Below are 20841 nucleotides of genomic sequence, written 5' to 3' on the forward strand. Positions count from 1 at the left end.
AACTGTGTCTTGTAACTGGGCTAAAGCTTCAGACAACCCCAGTTACAGTACGCCCCATTTACACTATAGCTTTTAACCACTTTGTTACCAAGTCCCCCTGACTCAGGTATAATGGCATAACAGACTTAGCCTAAGGGCTTGTCTACACAGGGAACGTGACTATCATAGCTATAGTGGAATAACTATAGACATTACAAGCACTAAGAGGGGAAGTGGAGTTGGTCCTCCATGGCCCATTTGACCCACAGCCTCCCTGCTGAGACTGCTTAGCGAATGTAGACCATCAAACTTGTTCCACACTGCCCCTTGAATGGCCCCGCTGACAAGCTATGACTGATCTGGGCTGAATGAACCTCAGTTTCAGGGCCTACAGCTGGTCCTGTGGTTACGGCACTGATGCAGGACCCAGAAGACCTGTGTTCAGTTCGTAGGTGTAACCTCCCTCAGTTCACCATCTGTAAAAAGGGGAAATAATCCTTTGTCAGTTGTGTCTAATTAAACTGTACGTGCTTTGGGGGAGGGACAGCACAGTGAAGTCCTGATCTTGGCCAGGGCCTTAAGGCACAGCTATAAGTAAAACAATTATATCACGGTCTAAGGCCAAGGGGCAAACTGTGGCATGGGGTCAATTATTTACAACAAGTTGTACTGCAAAACTGGGAAACAATTCCTCAAATCAAAGAGAGCCACAAGTAAAACCTATACATGGATCTTAACTTGACAATAGAAGATTTCTGCTAGAAACCAGCTTCATCTTGAGAAGCTGAATCAGCTTAAATTTAGGATTAAAAATGCTCCAAAAAAACAAAACAAAACCAACCAAACCCCAAAACCATAAGCCTGTGTGCCATACACAGAATATTTCCTACTCTTTAATTTATCCTCTTCCTTAAGCCATTTTTGCAAGAGCAAACACTAATTACTCTATACTCCAGCTCCGAGAGTAAACTTGGCTCCAGTATCTGAGGCTGATTTTGGAAGAAGTGCCACCTTACAAAGGAACAAAGCCCTGAATGCAATCACACGTTGTACGATGACACTCCATGTGGCTCTGCATTAGCTGCCACTGAACATGCCTGGACATGAGCAGCTATTCAATACGCCCCACCCTACCCTGTCTCTGGTATTCACTTCCAGTGTCCCCAGCCCACAGCATCAACACTGCACTCTGTTCTATGAAACAGCAAACCTCAACAGGTGTCCTTTCCCATAAGGCAGTACCATGGGACGTTCCTAAGAGAGGGTGAAAGCCACATAAAGGTCTTGAAGATGCAGACAGAGGTAACGGGGTAAAATAATACTTAGCTCTTTTATTGGCAGTTCTAGCATTAACCAAGTCATCCTCAGGACAGCCAGGCAAGGCGAGTACACAGCACATCAGAATGTATTCCGTGAATGCTAATGCTGACCACTTAAAACACAGAGGCAAGATAAGAAAAATGTATTTCCTGGGGCTGGAGAGTTACTGGCTCCTTGGAGCCATGGATAGACACTACAGAGGGGGTGTGTGTATTCATGATTCCCTCTGCCTTTTGTCCTTACAAATAACACTGCCCACTTATGATACTCTTCGTATTTCCAAAGCCCTGTACAAACATTAGCTAATTAAGCCTAATTATACTCTGGTGAGGTAGAACATAAGGATTATTATCCCCTTTCACGGGATCGACATTAGTGACAGAAACAAATGAATAATAAACGCATCCCACTCTCAGTGCAGGATTATTCCTGTGGATTTGCTTAGTCCAGTTCCAACTTTCAGTAACACAGCCCCCAGGCTCAGGCTCCCTCGGGAAGCGCTGATCCCACTTCCAGATTTAAATCTCTTCCCGATCAGGAAAGGTTTCCGAGAATTCACTCTAAAATTCCCATTTCTTAACTTCACTCCTTGCTTGTAATTACTAGCCTCCTACTGACAAAGGGGGGCAAAGAGAGGCTACGCCCCAGCCCCTCTTGGGGCACCTAACTCCCACCCCGCGGATTGCTGGGAGCAGAGCCCGAGCCAAAGAGAGAACCGCTCCCGTGGGGGAGACAGACATCGCCACAGTGTTTTCTGTGCCTAGCGAACCGGCTGTTCCCAGACAGGGGCCGCCTCCCTCCATGCTAAGGGCTGGGCGCGGCCCTGGAATGGGCGGAGGGGACCTGCCTGGGGACTAGTGGTGCCGCTGCGTGGGTCTGTCTGTGGGGAGAGGAAGAGACTTTCTCCACCCCACGTGCCTCTTACCTGCCGTCCCTTAACAGCCAATGTCCCGCCCGCCCCAATTAGTCTGGCCACGCCTCCCCCAGCGCAGCCCCGCCCCGTTCCCATTAGCCCCACCCACCCCCCAGGTAGAGGAAGGGAGGGTGGCGAGTTCCGCCTAGTTTCTCCTTTAGCCGGCCCGAGGGACGGGACGGATCCTGTGCGGGGCACGGAGGTGAGTTGGGTTCCGCTGCCTCTGAGGCTGCCGAGGAAGGGTCACGGGGGAAGCGGGGGGGCAGGCGCCGGGGGGTTGTAAGGGGCAGTTGTGGTGAATGGGGCAGGAAGAGGCAGTGAATGTAAGGGGCAGCTAAGGGGATTGCAGGGGGGTAGAGGAGGGCAGGGAAGGGGGCAGGGAGAGGCAGTGAATGTAAGGGGCAGCTAAGGGGATTGCAGGGGGGTAGAGAAGGGCAGGGAAGGGGGCAGGGAGAGGCAGTGAATGTAAGGGGCAGCTAAGGGGGTAGAGGAGGGCAGGGAAGGGGGCAGGGAGAGGCGGCGAATGCAAGGGGTAGCTGTGGGGCAATACGGCCTGCAAGGGGGCAGGGAGAGAGGGAGTTGCAAGGGGGAGCGGCGGGGCAGGCGGAGGGGGAGTTTCCGAGGGGGCGGGACGCGGGCAGAGTCCAGGCTCGCGGCACGTTGTCTGGAGCTGTTTTGTAACTGAGCCCAGGCGCGCTGCTTCTTTCCTTGTTCGAATGTCCCCGGCGCGGCGCTTCCCTTCCCTGGGCCGCTCGCTCCGGGGCCTGCTGGGCTGCGCCTTCCGCTTCCCCCCGGCTGGCTACGCGGGGGCTCTGGGGCCGCAGCTGTCAGCGTTAATCCAGGGCCCCAAACACCCGCCTCCCCTGCTGCTCAGAGAAGGGGCGAGGCTGCCTCGTGCTGCCCCTCCCGGGAGGGTGGCTCTCTGGTCAGTAGTGTCTGGTGCCAGTGAGCTCTCTGTGCGTGTGTTCATCAGCGAGGGACCGTCCCCCATCCCGCTAATAACCAGCGCTAGTTTCAGCTGCCCAGTGGGTCCCTGCCTCTGGGGCTGGCTTTCCCCTCCGCCTTTTCGCCCTACCGAAACCGGCTTTTGGAGTAGGTGGATTTACTTCTTTCGTAGTGACTCCATGCCTCTTCAGCCCCCGCCCCCCCCGCCTCCTGCAGCAGGCTCTCAAATGAGGCTGTGAAGTGTGATCTTTCGGTGGAATAGCTCTTACTGGTGTCTTAATGTGTTACAGATAAGTGTAACATTTAAAGTTTAAAGGCACACAGTACAGTAGTTGCTGTGTAACTCTGAGGGTGAAGGGGGGCTCTTTTCTCTGATGCTTGTGATACTGACTTTTCAAAGACTCTGCCTGCTTTATTGTAAATAACTTCTTCTAAAGCCTGCTACAAACATTAAGCAATTTCTGAGTAGTCAGGGACTTCCTTCTTGTTTAGAAGGCTGCCCCTTCAGTATGCTGATGCTAAACTTCTGAAACTTTAAAATGAGCTTTTAAGAATCAACAGTCGCTTTAGTTCAGGGCCTTAGGCTTGGATATGTCTACACTACAGAGACTATTCCAGTAGAGCAATGTCAGCATGTCTATACTAGCATAGTGTAGATGCAGCCTACAGCAACAGAAGGAGTTTTTCTGTGGGTGTAGAAATGTCACCTCCCTGAATGAAGTTAGCTACCTTAACAAAAGCACTTTTTAAGTCAACTTAGCTGCATCTACCTCGGGGGTCAGGTCACCATAGCTACATTGATAAGGGATGTGGGTTTTTTTTGTTTGTTTGTTTTTCCACACCCCTGACTGGCCCAGCTATATCAATCTAACTATTAAGGGTAGACCGAGCCTTGAAATGGCAGTTTTCTCACATCCACCTTGCCCTGGTGTAAATGGCTATACATAGTGCAGGGGCAATGGGGGCAGGGTACCATGTCTTTTAAAATGTCAAGCACCTTTTTAATCTCCCCATTTCTTACCAACTCATGTGGGAAGGAGCATTTTGGGCCACATGCACAAGTTTGTTTTGGAGATTTTTGAGTTAAACTGGCAACTTCCTCCCCCCCCTCCCCCATGGGGGGAAGGAGATGCCAATGATTATATGGTTTGTGCTCGCACTGCAAGTGCCTAATAAGAGAATTTAATCTAGTTTATCTCTAGTATATGGTTGGGTAAAAATTTTTTTCTCAGCAAGGGTTGCATTAGACCAGAGGTTCTCAAACTGTGGTCTCTGGACGACCAGTGGTCCACAAGCTCCAGTCAAGTGGTCCATGGATAGTTCCCTCTAAGGTGCACACCTGGGCGGCTGTACACAAGAGAATGAAGGGCCACACACCTAATTAGTGGAGCCACGCAGGTGTGGCTCCACTAATTAGGTGCCTGGACCCTGGAGAAGATGCACACATAAGGTGAGATGGTGGCCTTGGGGGGGAATAGAGGGTAGGTGGGAGGGGGCAGTGGGTGAGAAGAAGAGGGCTGGGATTTGGGATGTGCAGGGCTGCAGGGGCCAGAGATAGAGATGACTTTACCAGCTCCAGGGCTGCAACTGCTGGGGAGAGACCCCTACTCCTTCCCAGCCTCAGTTCTGTAGTTGCTGTTGCAGGGGAGACACCACCCCCTCCTCCTTCCCAGTCTGCTTTTATTTGTAGGACAAAAAAAGTTTAAGGTTTTTTATATAGTGCTTTTATCCAAAGTGCTTTACAATAGTTAGCTAATGCTACAAGCAACATTTGGAAAGATCATTAAGTGGTCTGCCGAGACCCTTGGCAATTTTCAAGTGGTCTGTGGGGGGAGGGAGGGGAGTTTGAGAACCACTGTGTTAGACAATATCAGAAGGGTAGCCGTGTTAGTCTGGATCTGTAAAAGTGGCAAAGAGTCCTGTGGCACCTTATAGACTAACAAACGTATTGGAGCATCAGCTTTCGTGGATGAGTACCCGTTTTCCTCGGATGTGTTAGATAATAGCACCCTTCTGATGCTTCTCCAGTATTCAAATGAGGTTTAAAATGGTACAGATGCTTAAATGGGTTTTCCTTATTTGTAGTGTCACACCTCAGTAAAACAGCTTCCCTAGCTGCAGACTTAGTTTTAATTGAAAGCTATTTTTGACACTTGTATTTTCTGCCTGCTTCTCTTCCCGCTTCCTCTCAGCCTTCTCAATGCTGCATTGAGTAAACTGGGCGCAGCTTTTCTGTAAGGCTGGGTTTTACATGAATGCTATTGCCTAACAAAAAGACACACACAGTTACATTAGTCAGCACTTTCCTGGGCCATGCAAAGCAATTGAATCATCAGTGACAATTGGGGAAGGATCTGGAAAACTGGCTAGAGAGAAACACATGATACTGCGAATGGAGTTCCCATTTAAAGGGAAGAAATTGAGAGAACCTCTATTATCCAACTCTGTTTCCTTTCTTAGCAATACTGGTGCCAGACTTAAGAAATGTTACTGGTTTATTTGGATGGGATGAGCAGACTCTTCTGGTCCTGGATGTAAACCGGTGCTGACCTGCCAAGCTACAAATCTAGCATTGTTTTGGCTGCACGAACTGCACTTGATAAAATGTCTCTGCAGACATATTTCCTTTCCCTTTCTGCTAGATTATAGTGGGGGCTAATAGCTTAAAACTTATTTCTGTTTGGGGTTTTCAAGCTTTCACATGGGCTCTTAATTCTGAAGCCTGTTGGGAGCAAATCCCTCTGTCTTGGGGGAAAAACTAAAACAAATAATGTAGCTGCCACTTTGATGCAGCCACAGGGGAGGGAAAGAGGCTGGGTGTTCTCTTCCTCACTGTGAATTTTGTCATCTCCCCTCCCTTCCCATTAGAATAAAGTTGGAAGGCTGACCTTTAGCCACCCACAGCTTCCTACATGCCTTTGTGCTGTAATGGTCACTTCTCATGGGGATTTCCAAAATGAGCTAATGGACACATGCTGCTGTTCTAGGCTTGCAGAACCCTGTGAGTACAGAAGGACATTTCCCATCTGTTTGGACTGTCCCTGTAATTCCCCTCTAATCTGATAGGTGAAGAGCAATCTTGTCTTGGTTGCATGAATGCTACCCTGATGTCAGCAGCAAGATGACTGCAGTGCTTTGCCCTCTCAAAGCCTTTTGTGTGTCCATGAAGTCTAGGCTTTCTCTAAGCAGGGCTACCACTAAAGTCCTGTGTAGCACTGTGTGAAGTAATGCGTGAAGGGCCCCATTCACCTCTTCCCACAGCTGTTCCCTGTTCTTTTGTGCGATCTCTGGTGATGCACTAAGCAAGTTCGGGGCTTAGAATTGTCCCTAGTGGTTGGTTGTCTAAGACTGTCATGAAGTTTCAGCCTTAAAGTTCTTTCCAGAATTGGCAAGTTTGTGCCTTTGTCAAATACACATTGCTTCTAACCTTGGGTAAACCTCTTGTTGCTGATCCTTCACTGCACATGCTGTGTTGCTGTTGCCAATTAATCTTCCATCAACTACAATGGAACATTAGTATCAACTGTCCCTGTGCTTCCTCAGCTCAGCAAGTGGCTCCTCCCTGGCCGTTCCTGAAATATACACTAGAATACAGTTGGCTAAAGGAATGGTGTTAGCACGATGGAGTCTGTATTCCAGTAGATGAGGATTTTTGTCCTGATGTAGCTGTGCAAACCCTTAGCATAGATGTGCTGCGTGTGTGTGTGGTGTGACTTACACCAGGGTAGATTCCACCCATTCCCACTGGGAGTTTGTGCTAGTATAGTTGTATTGGTGGAAAATCTATGCTAGAGACAAGCCCTACCCTGCCTGACCCCCACATGCACTTCCCCACATTGTGAAGACTATATAGTGCAGAGTGGCTGTGCAAAGCAGCAGTATATATCAGTCTGTGCTTTCACTGCAACCACTCTTACATTGAAAAGGGTATAGCTAAGGTGGCTGGACCTAAATCTAGACTTGGGAGGTTTGTTTAGCCATGCCATTCTGCGTGCTGTGCTGCCCCTCAGCTCTGACTTGTGGGTCAGCAGAGTTCTGCAATGTGAAAATGGTGGGAGGAAAAAAAGGTAAGTCGGGAGGTGACAAAGTTTGCCGATGACACAAAATAGTTAAGTCCAAAGAAGACTGCAAAGAGTTACAAAAGGTGACTGGGCAACAAAATGGCAGATGAAATTCAATATTGATAAATGCAAAGTAGTGCACATTGGAAAACATAATCCCAACTCTATGTACAAAATGATGGGATCTAAATTAGCTATTGCCACTCAAAAAAGAGATCTTGGAATCATTGTGGATAGTTCTCTGAAGACATCAGCTCAGTGGGCAGCTGCAGTCAAAAAAGCAAACAGAATATTAGGAACCATTAGAAAAGAGAGAACAGAAAATATCATAATGCTGTAATATAAATAGCATAATGCTGTGAATACTATGTGTGGTTCTAATCACCCCATCTTAAAAAAAGATATATTGAAAATGGAAAAAGATATGGAAGCTGCTCTATGAGGAGTAATTACAAAGATTGGGACTTTTCAGCTTGGAAAAGAGACGACTATGGGGGGGATGTGACAGAGGTCCATAAAATCATGACTGGCGTGGAGAAAGTAAATAAGGAAATGTTATTTACCCCTGCGTATAGCACAACCCCATGGGTCACTCAATGAAATTAATAGGCAACAGGTTTAAAATAAACACGAGGAAGTACTTTTTCACACAATGCACAGTCAGCCTGTGGAACTCTTTGCCAGGGCATGTTGAGGAGGCCAAAACTATAAGTGGGTTCAAAAAAGAACTAGCTAAGTTCATGGCGAATAGGTCCATCAATGGCTGTTAGCCAGGCTGGTCAGGACACAACCCCATGTTCAGCTTACTAACCTTAACAGTTTCTGTATTAACCATTAGTCATCTATAGATTCGGACTGACTCTGTGCCTTAATGCAAGATCTTGTAGTTACTGACCTGGGGCTCTGTATATGGAGAGAAGAGGAAAAGAATTAGACTCTAATCTAGACTCTGAATCCCACAACATGAAATGTTTTATTTTTGTTTCTTAAGGCTGCCTCTTGCTATGACTTTTTTTTTTAAATTGCTTTGGAAACAAGTAATTGGGTTAGTATGATCTTATTTAAAATCTCCCGCTTCTAATAACCAGCTACTCAGACACTGTAAATTTACTGTTGATTGATGATACAGACTCAAGTGCTGCTCTGCAGAAGTCAGCCTCTCACAATGTGCATGTTTGTGTTCCTAGTTTTCTGATACTGCTCCTCACTTTAACATACAATGACCTGCTCTTCCAGTCATTGGCTTCTTCTAAGCAGGTTTTTCTGCTCGCGAGTGATGTGAATAAATTTTGACCAGGGATTAGACTGAGTTCACCTAAACTCGATACATTTGTGACTGCCAGGAATCCAAGGTTGTTCAGGTAGGAGGGGTTTTTTTAATGGCTTTGCTTTCTCTGCAACAACTGAGGGTGTTGCAAATGCTTAAAGCTGTGCTAGAGGTGCATTTAATGGGAAAACAGAGGACTTCAAATGGAGCCTGGTTTGTGAAAAGGGAGCAATTATTTAATATTAAAATGTAATTACTCTGTGTGCACAGGGATCATAAACGCTTTTACTTAATTAAAAGCTTTTCAGCTCATCACCAATGAGCCTCTGCTTCCCTGCGAGGTCAGTGTAGTGTTCACTTCATATGACACTAAATCTGTGCCTCTCTGAGAGGTATTGGACCAATTATTCTTGTAAATAAGAATCCAGGGCTCTAGGGGGACTTGCTAGCTTCCTGCTCGCTGTTGTGTTGTGGGAGCATTATGGTGCTTTGGGTAACAATTTGCTATCCTCTATCATTCTAGTGAGTGCAGAAGGCATCCTCCTTTTTAAAACACCCTTTTCCTCTTTCTGTAAATAGCACACTAACACCTGGTTTTCTGTCCTCTGACTTAATTTCTCATTTAGTCACTATCACTTTAAAATATATGCAGGGAAGGGGAGGAAAGAGCTAGCTCACTATTTTCCCTAGAGTATTACCAGCAAGAGCTACATCTGGGACTGAGAAAAAGGATGTCAGACTTAATCCCTGTGCAAGCTGCTTTTTGTGATATAAGGAAGCTTTGTTTAGTGGTTGGACCATGACACTGCCAACCAGGACTCCTGATTATATTCCTGGCTGCCTCTCTTGCTATATGGCCTTGGGCAAGTCCTTTAGGCTCAGATAATCAGAGCTATCTCCCATTGAAGTCTCTTGGAATTAGACACCTCAGGTTCTGGGCTTTAACCTCTCTGTATATCAGGCCTGCTTGATCCTTAATATAGGAGTGTTTCACACTCCTGGTGTGAATGTGCTGTATGGATGTAAAAAGTGAGTTGCAGTGGTGAGGCTCACCTCCGCTCTTAAGGTGGTACAGTGCATCTACACTAGGGGTTTGCACCAATGCACCCCTCTTCCCTGCCCCCCTCCGCCCCCAAAAATATCTGCAGTGTAGACAAGGCATTGGCCTTTCCTGGTGCAAAGTGAGGATGTTGGTTTGGTTGTTTTTTTTTTTTTTTAACCCAATTGGTAGGTGCGTTGTGAGGCTTGCTGTCCATAAAGCACTCTCAGATCTTCAGATAAAATGTACTATACAAGCACAACGTATCATAATGTTTGCTGCTGGATCCGTGCCTTGTACCTCAGCAAAACCTCAGTGCATTTCTATACTTTCCTTTTTCTTGATTCCAGCAGGCTGCTGTTCTGTTCAGCCCATATGTTCCTTTCTCTCTTTAATCCATGGTTGAGGGTGTGGAGCAATCTCCTTTGAGTGAATCCATTGGAAAACAGTTGTAGAGCTCTCTTCTTTGTAGCTTGTTTGGTTTTAGGGCAGGATGGGAGTGATGGGAGGATATTCCACAGTCTGTGACCTTGTGAGGACTGTGTGTGTGTGTTGCACTTGTCAGAATTAAACTGGGCTCCTTGGGGATGGGGCCTGACTCAGTGAGTGTTTGTAAAGCATTTTGTTACCTCGCTAAACAGAAAAAGCTGTGGGGGAGCCTGCACCCTTTTATGGAGAGAGATTTCGGCTCTGAAGTCTGGAACTCGGGGCAATGCTCAAGGTGCTTAGATCAGGGGTTTTGGTTCCAGATAGACCCATCTAACTCTAGGCACTTCTGGATGATGTCTCCCTAGGGTCAGACTATGTCCTGTGTCAAGCGTCTGTGTGCCCAGAGGGCTTTAGCCCATGGAGAGGAGGGACCAGTGGTATCTCTGCCTTTCAGCTTTCCCCGGTCTCTACAGACCGCCCTCGGGGAGCGGGAGGGACTGTTGAGTAGGTGTTGTAGGGGCAGGGTGGGATGGATGCAGTGCCCTTCCGCCATGGGTGTGCACGCATACACTGCTCTGTGGGCAATCCACAGGAAGGTTGGAAGAGCAGAAGCCCCCTTCTAAGAGGGGTTCCAGGGACATTTGCTGCTGGAAGAGTCCCTGGCAGTGGGGGCAGGGAGCCCAGGTGCTGAGCCAATGGTTGTCTGCCTGCATGGGTCTCTCCTAATTGTAGACCCAACCTGTGAGAAGGATGCTTTCCCAAGAGAATTCAGAGGGCCCTACACAGCATGGGGGCACTCTTCTCATGGGGCTCATCTGACCCATAGAACAGCTGGAGTCTGGCACAGACCTGGTTTACTCTGCCTGTTCCAAGTTCTGGCTTTTTGGGTAGCTCAGGCTCTGAAGTTGCAAACTGGCAGCATCTGTGAATGCAGCATTCGTTCCCCTGGGCAGCATGTTGGGTGGATGAATGCCTCGGTGGGAAGGCTGGATTATAGTTTTCAAATTGCTTCTTGGTTTATGAAGCTTTTCTCCATTGCAAAAGGATGTTGTTGGGTGGTTTTTTCTTTAAACCTTCAGTGAGGGACTGAGCAGAACACAGTTCAGATGGAAATAGTAAGACAAGCTTGGCAAGCGTCTCTCCCCTGGGGCTGTCAAAAGGCTCTCTTCCTAGCACACAGATGGCTGGAGCAGAGACCTTTATCTTGGCTGCACTAATGCTCTGGGAAACTGTGCTGCTCACTAAAATGATGCTTGTGGAGAGGAGGGGAATGGCACCTTGCCAGCATGCAGGCAGATAGCAAGTGTCTGTACAGAATTACATATGCTGCTTTTCTTCACATCTACCTTCTAGCTGGACGCAGTAGCCTGCTTGTGCCAAAACCTGCTAAAAGAATAGCATAGAGAGCAACGCAATGGAAAGAAGACCTAGTGAACACCCTTTCCATGCATGAGCTGCTGTACGTCAAATCTCACTGTAAAATAGCGCTAAGCTGGAAGCAGGCGTAATGTGTAAGCTGTTCCAACCCAGTTCTATCCTGAGCTCCACTGCCCCTATGTTCTCCACTGAGTGTTGGCTGTGTCTACACAAGGTATTGGTACCTTGTTCTAGCCCCTTCCTTCCCCTCCAGGCTGCATGTGAACTTGATGCAGCTAAATATTCCACCCATGTTTTCTTGCTGGGCTGTAAATGTTTCCCTGGGGTGTTTGCCACCCAAACGTTGCAGCACTGTGCTAATGTATGAGAGCCACACCATGAGACTGTTGTCGTTGGCAGATGGAATAAACAGAGAGAAGTCAATTACATATTTAAATCTTTAATGTCAATGATCCTGTTAGTGATGACTTTTAACCAAACTGCCTTCCATAAATGTCACAATTTTCCCTCTGAATCCTGTGTGTTCAAGTGGCTCAGGTGAGAAGTGGTTCCTCGATCTCATGTCTGTGTTCCTAGTGGCTATCTGTTACCCATCTTGTGGTGATTTTTACTGTCATGATAGTACCAGATGGGCGTTGCCGAGGAGAGGAGATGGGATTAGGCAGGTCAGGGACTGGGCGCCAGGTCGGGAAAACACATGCGTGAGACCCCAATGATTTAAGCATCTGCTGAAGTGCTGTTGTCAGTAGGGATGCTCTCCTGTTGGCCAGCTGAAGGCAAAAAGCTTGCCTATTGCCTGCCTGTGGTATCCATGGACCAGTGCTACTTAATTCTATGATTTTTTTAAAGCTTTACTGTATGTATATGTTTGCTAGGGAGTGATGGGTGCCCGTAACACAGGTTAAGAACTCCTTACCCTTCCTGATGCCCTTCACATGGCTTTCAGACATGTTCTACCTTTATCTGAATGGGAGAATTGTTAGAAAAAGCATGATGAGAAATTGGCTTAGTCTATATGGCTTAGCATGTTGCTTATTCTCCAGCAGAGGGGCCTGGTGTGAAGCTGTCATGCAGCCAGCCAATTATTAGATGTGCAGTATACGCTGGCTCCAACTGATCCACACAGGTAGACCCCCTCTGCATCAGTACCGAGCTCTATGGATGACTGCACTGGAGTAGTAGGTAGGGTGCAGGACTGGGACTTGTGACACCTGGGTTCAATTACTGACTCTGCCACTTGCCTGCTTGGGTGACCCTGGGCAAATCACTGCCCAGCTCTTTGCCTCAGTTTTCCCATCTGTCATACTGACCTCCTTTTTGTGCACTGAGCAATATGGATGGAAGGGCTATATGACAGCTAAGTTGGGGCTGTTTGCATGGGGCATTGTTATGGTCCCTCCTGTTCTGCTGATGACCCTCTTGGCTCAAATGAAAAAATACAGGCAGGGGCCAGGACTTTCAAACAGCAAGTGGGGTGTTCTGGGCAGTCTGAAAATCCAGAGAGTTATGTAGAGGGAGGTTTTCAAAGGTACAAATGGGGAATTATGCAGTTACTTGCTTATGCACCTAACTCCTGGCATGGAATTTCAAAAATGATGGCCCTAAAATATTTCAGATTATTTGGAAAAATATACAAGGTGATGCAGCAAATCAGAGAGCTCAGTTTTAACCTACAGTGTGATGAGGCACAGTGCAGTGGAAGTGATTTGGTTTTTCTCATCAGGGTGATGCTTGCTTGGAAGAGGATGGCTTGGTTACGGGGACAACAATTTTGTGGCTGATAAGTCTCCAGTTTTCAAAGCAGGAATCTGGGGACGTTTTCGAAGGCTCCAGCAGGAAGGTGCCTTCTTGCCTGAAGTTAAAGCATCACTTTGGAACTGCAGAATTGGCTCCTTCTGCCTTTACATTTATGCAGACTTGGTTTCTTCGTGGTACAGGGACCACTGCAAATCTTGAGGGGTCATTGAACTGTCTCGTTAATGTGTTGTAATTTCACTTACTAGCTGGTTTGACAGCCTCTCTGAGAGCTGGAAGCCACAGTGCTAGCTTGTTTGCCTCCGTTCCTGGGAAGCTGAAACAAATCATGTGCTGGCAGGTCATCTGCTTAGGGACAGGAAGCTGGGTGGCTAGAGATGCCTCAGTGTGTAAACTGGGCTTCCCTAAAAGCTGGATAGTCAGGTGCAACACAGCACACATCTACATGCTGACTGAGTGACCCCTGCCTTAGCATGGCTAAGCTGTCTGGAAGGAGGCTGATCAGCTCCAGGCTTGTGTTGTGATTGTGTCAACAGGAGCAGTCTCTGCCAGGTGTGCTTGTACTACGCAGCGCTGTTCAGACGCAAGCAGCACACCCACAGAGTTCCCAGCCAGTGTGTGTAACTTTCCAGAGTGGGCACTTCTCTGGCAAGCACAATAGGTGAATCTGAAAACTTCCTTGCACATTCATGTGCTGTCTCATGGCTTGGAAAAGCCCTGTGGTGACCTCTCTGATCTCATAGCTTGTGAATCAGTCTGGAGGCTGGAACTTAGTGTTTTGTTTGCCCTGATGCAGTGGGTTACAGTCAATCCTAAAAGCTCTGTAAGTAGGGGATGTAGAAACTTGACTTGTTCATAGCAAGGGTGGTTTCTTCCCACTCAGTGGATTTTTGTCATGTTTTAAAAGACACCATTGAAGAGTGGGTTTTTGTTTTTTCCCTCCCCTCCCCCTCTTTATAACAGCAGCATAAGTGCTTGAGGTTGACATGTTTCTTAACAGCATAGTTTGATGCCCGGGGGGAGGAAGGACCCTGGGCTGGCAGTGAGGTTCTGCAGCATGCCCTAATTAGCAGTTCTCACCTCAATAACGTGCAAATCTTTTGATTCTTGCAAAGACACCAAAGCCAGCAGTCTGGCCCCACATCTCAAAGCTTTAATAGCAGACTCTTGTGGCAAGGCTCTGGCTTGCTGGGTGACTTTGGGCTAGTCTCTTTCCTTCCCTGTACCTCCATGCCCCATCTACAAAAGGGGAATAATGATGCTGATCTCTTTGCTAAAGTGCTTTGAGATCGCTGATGAAAAGCACTGGGGTTTCCTTTTATTAGCAGCACATTTGCAAAGCTCTCTACAGACTAAGTGTCATGAGAGCTGGTTCTGCCAATGATTTTACCAGTATGTGACCTTGGGCAAGTCACTGAGGCCACAGGTTTCAAAAGTGGACATTGATCTTTGGGTGGCTCCATTTCTGGGTTCCTGCAAAAATCACCGAGCTGGTGTTCCCTCTCTTTGGGTGACTTCCCTGCCAGGGCTGTATTGCGTTCCGCGTCAGGAGAGATCAGTCTGATGAGAGGTTGTCAGCAGGGAGGCTCAGTGTCTGGGTCACTTATTACGACTGATGCAGATGTACATGTGTGTGTCAGTGTTCCATTAGCATCTTCTTTGCTTTGAAAGGGGCTCAATTGAACTCTAAAACACTAGCTGAAGCCCTGCACCTGTTTCAACCTCCTGCGTACTGTGGTTTCAAGTAACGCTTGAAATGCTAACTCTTCTCTAGTCTGTAGTCAGTATTCCCTGTTAGTTGTGTGGCACACGCTAACGGAAGAGATGTTAACAAAGAGAAGAATGTGGTTGCCAGATGTCGCATGTTGGCAGAGGGAATCTGATCCAACACCTGATATACTTTAAACTCTGTAATTTCCCCGGGTTTCAGCCCGATGTTGCTCCTTTTAGCTTATTTGTGGCTTAGGTCTTTTCCCGCTGAAGGGTGCCCTTGTGAATAGGGCGCTGACTTGGGACTCAGGTGATCTGAGTTCTAGACCTAATTTTGCCCTGCACTACTTTTGTGACATTGGGCAAATAGCTCTAATGCTCTTGTGTCAGTTCCCCATTTCTGCGAACTGGTGTGTACTAAAACTCCCTACAACCAACACAGTTTTATTGGTATCAAGGTGCTCTCTGCCTGTGCAACCTATTTCTGTACAGGAAGGGGAATAACTATACCAGTATAAGACACATGTTTAGTGGTATAACTGTGTCTGCACTCGGGCTTTTACCAATGTAACCATGTAGGTAAAAAATCAGCTCTAACCAAATAGTTCTACACATGCAGTTTGTATTGCTATACCAGTCCAAACAATGGAGAGGTGGTCAGAAGCTACAGTGATTGCACTGTGGAGTACCCTAGGTGTAATATGCTTTCTTGGACTCTTGAATTTATTAATCTCAGTGAAGGCTGGATTGAGCCATTTTTCAGAAATAGAATCAGAAATATACATATTTGGTGTTCCAGGCACTTGTGTCTCCAAAGGAATTGGCTGTTTACCTCCAGGCTGGCATCTTTCCTTCCTCATGGTACTTAGTGCTCCGATGGCCTGGCTTACAGAGGTGCTGAGTGCCCATGACTGTGGAACCAATGGGAGCTCGGCACTTCAGGCTCCCTACCTCCTTCCCTCTTCAAGAGGTTCCCAAGTTCCATGCCTGTCAATGACCCAGTGAGGTGGGTACATGTTACCCACATGTTACAGTTGGGGAGACAACTGCCCAAAGCCACATGCACTGAGCTATTGGGAGCCCATGACATCCAACCCTGCGATCGCTCCTCTAAACCATGCTGCTTTTCTGTTTAGATGCAGCCTCATGTTCTGGGCAGCCCCTTTGGTTGTGTCTTTGGTGCGGTTAGCCTGGGCTAGCCTAGCCCTGGTGAGCATCCCCGTTGCAAAGCACTACCCATGACAGATCCAGTAACTGCATCCACAGTGGTGCTGTCCTAACGTGTGCTGGGGAGGATGTCTGGTGGGGTATCCTGTGGCTCTTAGAGGTGCATTAACCCAGGCTGCTCTATAAATTTGTTCTCCGGGTGCTCTTGCTTAGCATGGAGCTGTTGCTTGTGTCATTGACATGAAATATTGTTCTCAGGTCACTAACTTCCAAAGGGAGGGACTCAATACTACAGGCATTCTGAAGGCAAAAGCATTTGGCAGTAAGACTGTCTAATGAGACTGCCATGAAGGAATTCAGTCTGCAAGCCACAAAGTGTCGTAGTGATCAATAGCGCACCCAGCTGATGGCTCTACCTCTCCATTTCTTTCCTGTCCACTAAACAAAGAGGTCACTTTGGGTACATTCCTCCCAAATTCCTGGTCTTAGTGATATCACTGCACACTCGGCTAGAAGTGGACACCAGCTTTCTGGTAAACTGGCAGCATGGAGGCAGTTTTCTTGGACTACATCTCTGCTCAAATGCTGTGTACATGCAGCAGAACTGGGGCAGGCAAACCTGGGTTCGAATGTAGTGCGGCAGTTTGGAAGGGTTAGACAAAGGGCTGGCCCTAGTGGAATTCTGGGATAGCATTGGAGGACTAACAGCACCCAGGATTGGTAAGCCTGCTTGTTCTCGCGGCAAACTAGGCAGATTGAAAACCTTGGCTCAGCCTGTGTTGCTAGTCAGGTGTAAACCGCTCTCAGGTCCGAGTCAGAAGTTTTTCTGTGTGGACAAAAGGGGGATTAGGGGCAACAGCTGGGCTAGAGACCAGACTCACTGCAACACAGACCTTTTGATGGGCTTTTTGTTACGAGGCTGCTGGCTGATGGAAAGCTGCTGCCCTTTGACAGTCAAGTCGGTTACACTGGCTAACATGAACCAAATGCAATCAGCCATACACTGTAGTGCGAGAGCCTGGTAGCTGGTTGAGGTAGTTACCGCTTACCTACCCATCTTCTCGAGTAACTAATTTGCTTTATGGTGCCACACTACAGTGTCCACACTCCTGTGACTTCTTTTCTTTTCATTGCCCTCTGTTTCTAAAGCCTGTGTGGTTGTCCCCAGCTGTAGCTGATGTTGGATATGCATGTGTAACAAATTGACTGGCTGCATTGGCTCTGTGGTTTTGTGACTTAAAACCTGGCTTTGTTCCTAAGGTGCTGAAACAGATTCTTGTCTTGGGAAGCTCAGTTGCGAGTGGAATTGGTTACTCTTCCCTACCAAGCTCCTGAATCCACCCAGCCCTGGGCAGTGGCCTGCATAGAACTGCTCAATTCCATCACTGGCTCTCTAGTGCTGACTTCTAGCAGATTCTCCCGTAGGTAGTTAGATTTGTCGCATCCCATTACTTTCATTACATTTCTCCACCTGCAATAGTGCTGAACAGTGGCCACTTCAATGGGCAAGCTGGCCTCCCTCTAAGGTGCCTTCCATTTCAACACATCATATGGTCGCTCGAGTAGAGGAGCAGTGGCCAGGGATTTACTTTGGATTATCCCTTTAATTTGCTGGTCATCAGGAACAGTCAGAGTGACCTTTCTTGTAAGCATTGGCCTAAAAGTTGTGTAATGCATTGCATGCAGCTCTAGCTAATTTGCCATAGTTACAGCTACATTTACTATGGCTATTCTCTCACATGAGATGAGCTTTTCATACTGAGGCATCTGACTTCTAAGTATGGGCTAGAAGCGGAAGCCTTGCTAGAGGCTGCACTTGAAGAAGTGTGGCTTGGATGAGCAATTACCAAAGCTGGGAATGAAAGCATGCAGGCATGTACGCGGCAAACTGCCTCTTATGAATCAGCCTGTAACTGGGGCCAACTAACCAGACGTCTGATGTGCTTTTTGATTTTTCTACCATTTCTTTGGAGGCTCACTGTGTCCAGATTTCTTGAGTGCTGCTGGGAGCAAGTTAATGAGGGTTTTATAAATATTCCAGGTTCCTGAAATTGGGTCTGAAACTAGCTTGTTCTAGTTCAATTTGATGAAATTTCCCTTTAAAAATGCATGGGCCTTATGTGTAATGAATATGGTCCAAGTGCTGTATGCCGGCCTCTGTCACATGCAGCAGCAGCAGCAACAACAACAAGGAGTTTTTTTCCTACTGGTTGAGCCCGTAGAACAGTGGTCCCCAACGCGGTGCCTGCGGGTGCCATGGCACCCACAGGGGCATCTTAAGGCGCCCGCGTCCTGGCCCCTGGGAGAGCACCCGCCGAAATGCCGCCGAATTTCAGCGGCATTTCGGCGGGGACGCCTCTTGCTGACGCCGCTTGCCATCGACAAGTGATGTCATCGAGAGGCGTCACCCCCGAATTTTGGTGGGGACACCTCTCGATGACATCGCTTGTCAACAGCAAGTGGCATCATCGAGAGGCGTCACCACCAAAATGCCGCTGAAATTCAGCAGCATTTTGGTGGGTGCTCCACCACCGCAGTGGTCCTTTGGCTGGCGCCCGCCAGCCAAAAAGGTTGGGGACCACTGATGTAGAAGGCTCCCAGTTCTGGGAATTGGGGTCTGAACCGGACGCTGCTCCTAGGCTTTGGAATGGAGAGATCCCAGAAGCTGGCAGCAGTTTAACCCTTTGATCTTGGGCGTTGAATTCCTAGCAGGTGTTGCTGGGAATTGAGCTGCATCTGGTACAAAGGCGTGATTTTAAATGAAAGGGGAGGCTGAGACTACTGCTCTCTGAGGGGAGAATGGGAGGGCTGGAGCAGTTCACACTTGGGGACTCTGGTGTACATCAGTGCTGGTCGGGAGAAGGCTTGGCTGCTGTTTTAGGTGTGAATAGCAACCGAGATTCTTGTATGGAGACTGTCGGGGACACTGTAAAACCCCTTGATCGTTCCAATGGTAAACTTGACCAGAGTGTATGGGATTTCCGTGCCAAGCTGCAGGCAATCTCTTGTTCCATTTGTAATGTACAGCACCAGCGTGTCAGCCCCTGCTCCTAACAACTCCCAGACTGGTTTGGCTTATGTTCCTTCATCATATGAATGAGCTGGACATTGGAAGAGAGACTGCCTCCCATGAGTGCCTTAGGGTGGCATCCTTTAAAGCGAGACCCAAGGAGCATGGGGACCAAATAGAGAAGTGTCTCTTCTCCCTTCTCTCCCCTGCTTGTTACACAGAAATCTGGAGTGAGTGAAGCAGGGTCTCCAGACTTGAGCTGGGAATTCGCCCTCCGTAAGGGTCTATGGAAGGGGCAGCATCAAAGTCCAAGAGAGTCCTGGGTGGTCTGTGTGGCCCACAAAGACCTTTCTACTTCTCACCCTCTTTCCCTCCTGTCCAGGATGACTCACCGTGAGGTGCGTGTGAGAGACTCAATGGGGTCTTTACCTCTCATCTTTCTTTGGATCATATGGGCCAAGTGGAGTTCAGCCAGATCAGTCCTAGACCTTCCTAGAAAGCCCAGTTTCTGCAGGGAGTGGTGATTGCCCTGCAGCAGGAGACGCTGGTCTGTCTGGTCTGGCGTTGAACCTGTGCCCATTGTGAAGGGTGGGGATGCCTCCCAGGTGAAACCTAAAGTCCTATGTTCTTGCAGCCAGTAGGATGCTCCCTCTTCTGACCTGGTTACAGCAGACGTGGTTGGAGGCTGCTGTGTGGACACTCCTTTCTGGCTCTCAGCCATGGCTAAACTTGGCATGTGCCTCTGCGTTTTCCAAGCTGACTAAACAGGTTTGTATCGGTGCCTTCTGGGAAAACCTGAGCAGCTGTTCCACAGTGCATCAGCAAGGGGTTGTGTGCATGTTGGGCACTCTGCATAGCCCAGCTGTCTCCTTTTCAGGGTAACTGCACCTGTGCTTCTCTCCCGGAGCACTGACCGGCGGATTGCCTGCAGTTACAAGTTACCATCCAGCTCCTAAGCAAGCACATTTATTCTTAAGGTAAAAGCATTGCAGAGAAGGCATTGAAAAAAAATAAAATAACCTACACACATGCTAAAAAGCTTACCAGAGATCAACATAGGGCTATGGCAAGGGTCAGTTCTTCAAACCCTACAACTGGGTTTTCCCTGTGGATACAAGTTCATATCAGCTATTAGATCAGGAGCCAGAGTCAGTTCAGGCTTGGGCTGTTTATCCAAAGTCTTTTCTCTGTTTGGTCTCTGGAGAATCCAGTTTGAGGCAGGATACATGAGCGTCCCCAGCAGGGGATAGCTCTCTGCAGGTGTTCTAGCCTGAGTGACTTGTTCAGTCATCCCCAGCTGTTTTTTCACTTCCGGGAGCGGCTGTGGGTACCCCTCCTGTGGCAGAGTGCACACAATCCCTGGCACACACTGCTGCCGAAACCATCCAGACACTTGATACAATATGGTCACTGCAGGAAGCTGCCCTGTCTGTCTCACTGGCCGTAATAAAGCAATGGACTCTAGGAGTGTCCTACCAGCAAAATCAGCCCCTGCTTGTAATGAGCTTGGCACAAGCATGTTCCAGGTTAGGCATCTGGCAGGGTGAGAATCTGTTACTTGCTGTGACTACTAACCGTTTTGTATGCAGACACAAACTCCATTTTGAGCTAGCCATGTCACTGAGGTTGTGACCCCAGAAAACACTTGAGCACATGTCAGTGCTTTTCAAGGCCAAGGCCTAAGTAGGGCTGCCAAACCTAATCACACAAACCCACGCACCGTTGCTCCATCCCTTCCCTAAGGTCTTGCCCCACTCACTCTCCCCCACTCTCACTCACTTTCAGAGGGTTGGAGTGTGGGAGGGAGTGAGGGTGCAAGCTCTGGCCATGTGGCACTTACCTTGGGTGGCTACCGGGTGGTGGCACAGC

The 20841-nt window shown here is 48.1% G+C and overlaps 1 protein-coding gene across 3 annotated transcripts in view; it reads left to right on the plus strand.

The window, feature by feature from the left end:
* The first annotated feature begins 1191 nt into the window (after nucleotides 1-1191).
* The window catches only part of RHBDF2 (rhomboid 5 homolog 2), a 78422-nt gene continuing 58772 nt past the window's right edge, over nucleotides 1192-20841 (plus strand). The window contains exons 1-2 of one of the 3 annotated variants that reach the window (XM_032792827.1): nucleotides 1192-1281; nucleotides 8406-8579. The gene's annotated coding sequence lies outside the window, so the exon portion shown is untranslated. Of the gene's footprint in view, nucleotides 1282-2329; nucleotides 2415-8405; nucleotides 8580-20841 lie in introns of those variants that run through there. The other 2 variants (XM_032792826.2, XM_032792828.1) reach the window with 2 other exon arrangements.

Source organism: Chelonoidis abingdonii, chromosome 13 (assembly GCF_003597395.2).
Source record: "Chelonoidis abingdonii isolate Lonesome George chromosome 13, CheloAbing_2.0, whole genome shotgun sequence".
NCBI lineage: Eukaryota > Metazoa > Chordata > Testudines > Testudinidae > Chelonoidis > Chelonoidis abingdonii.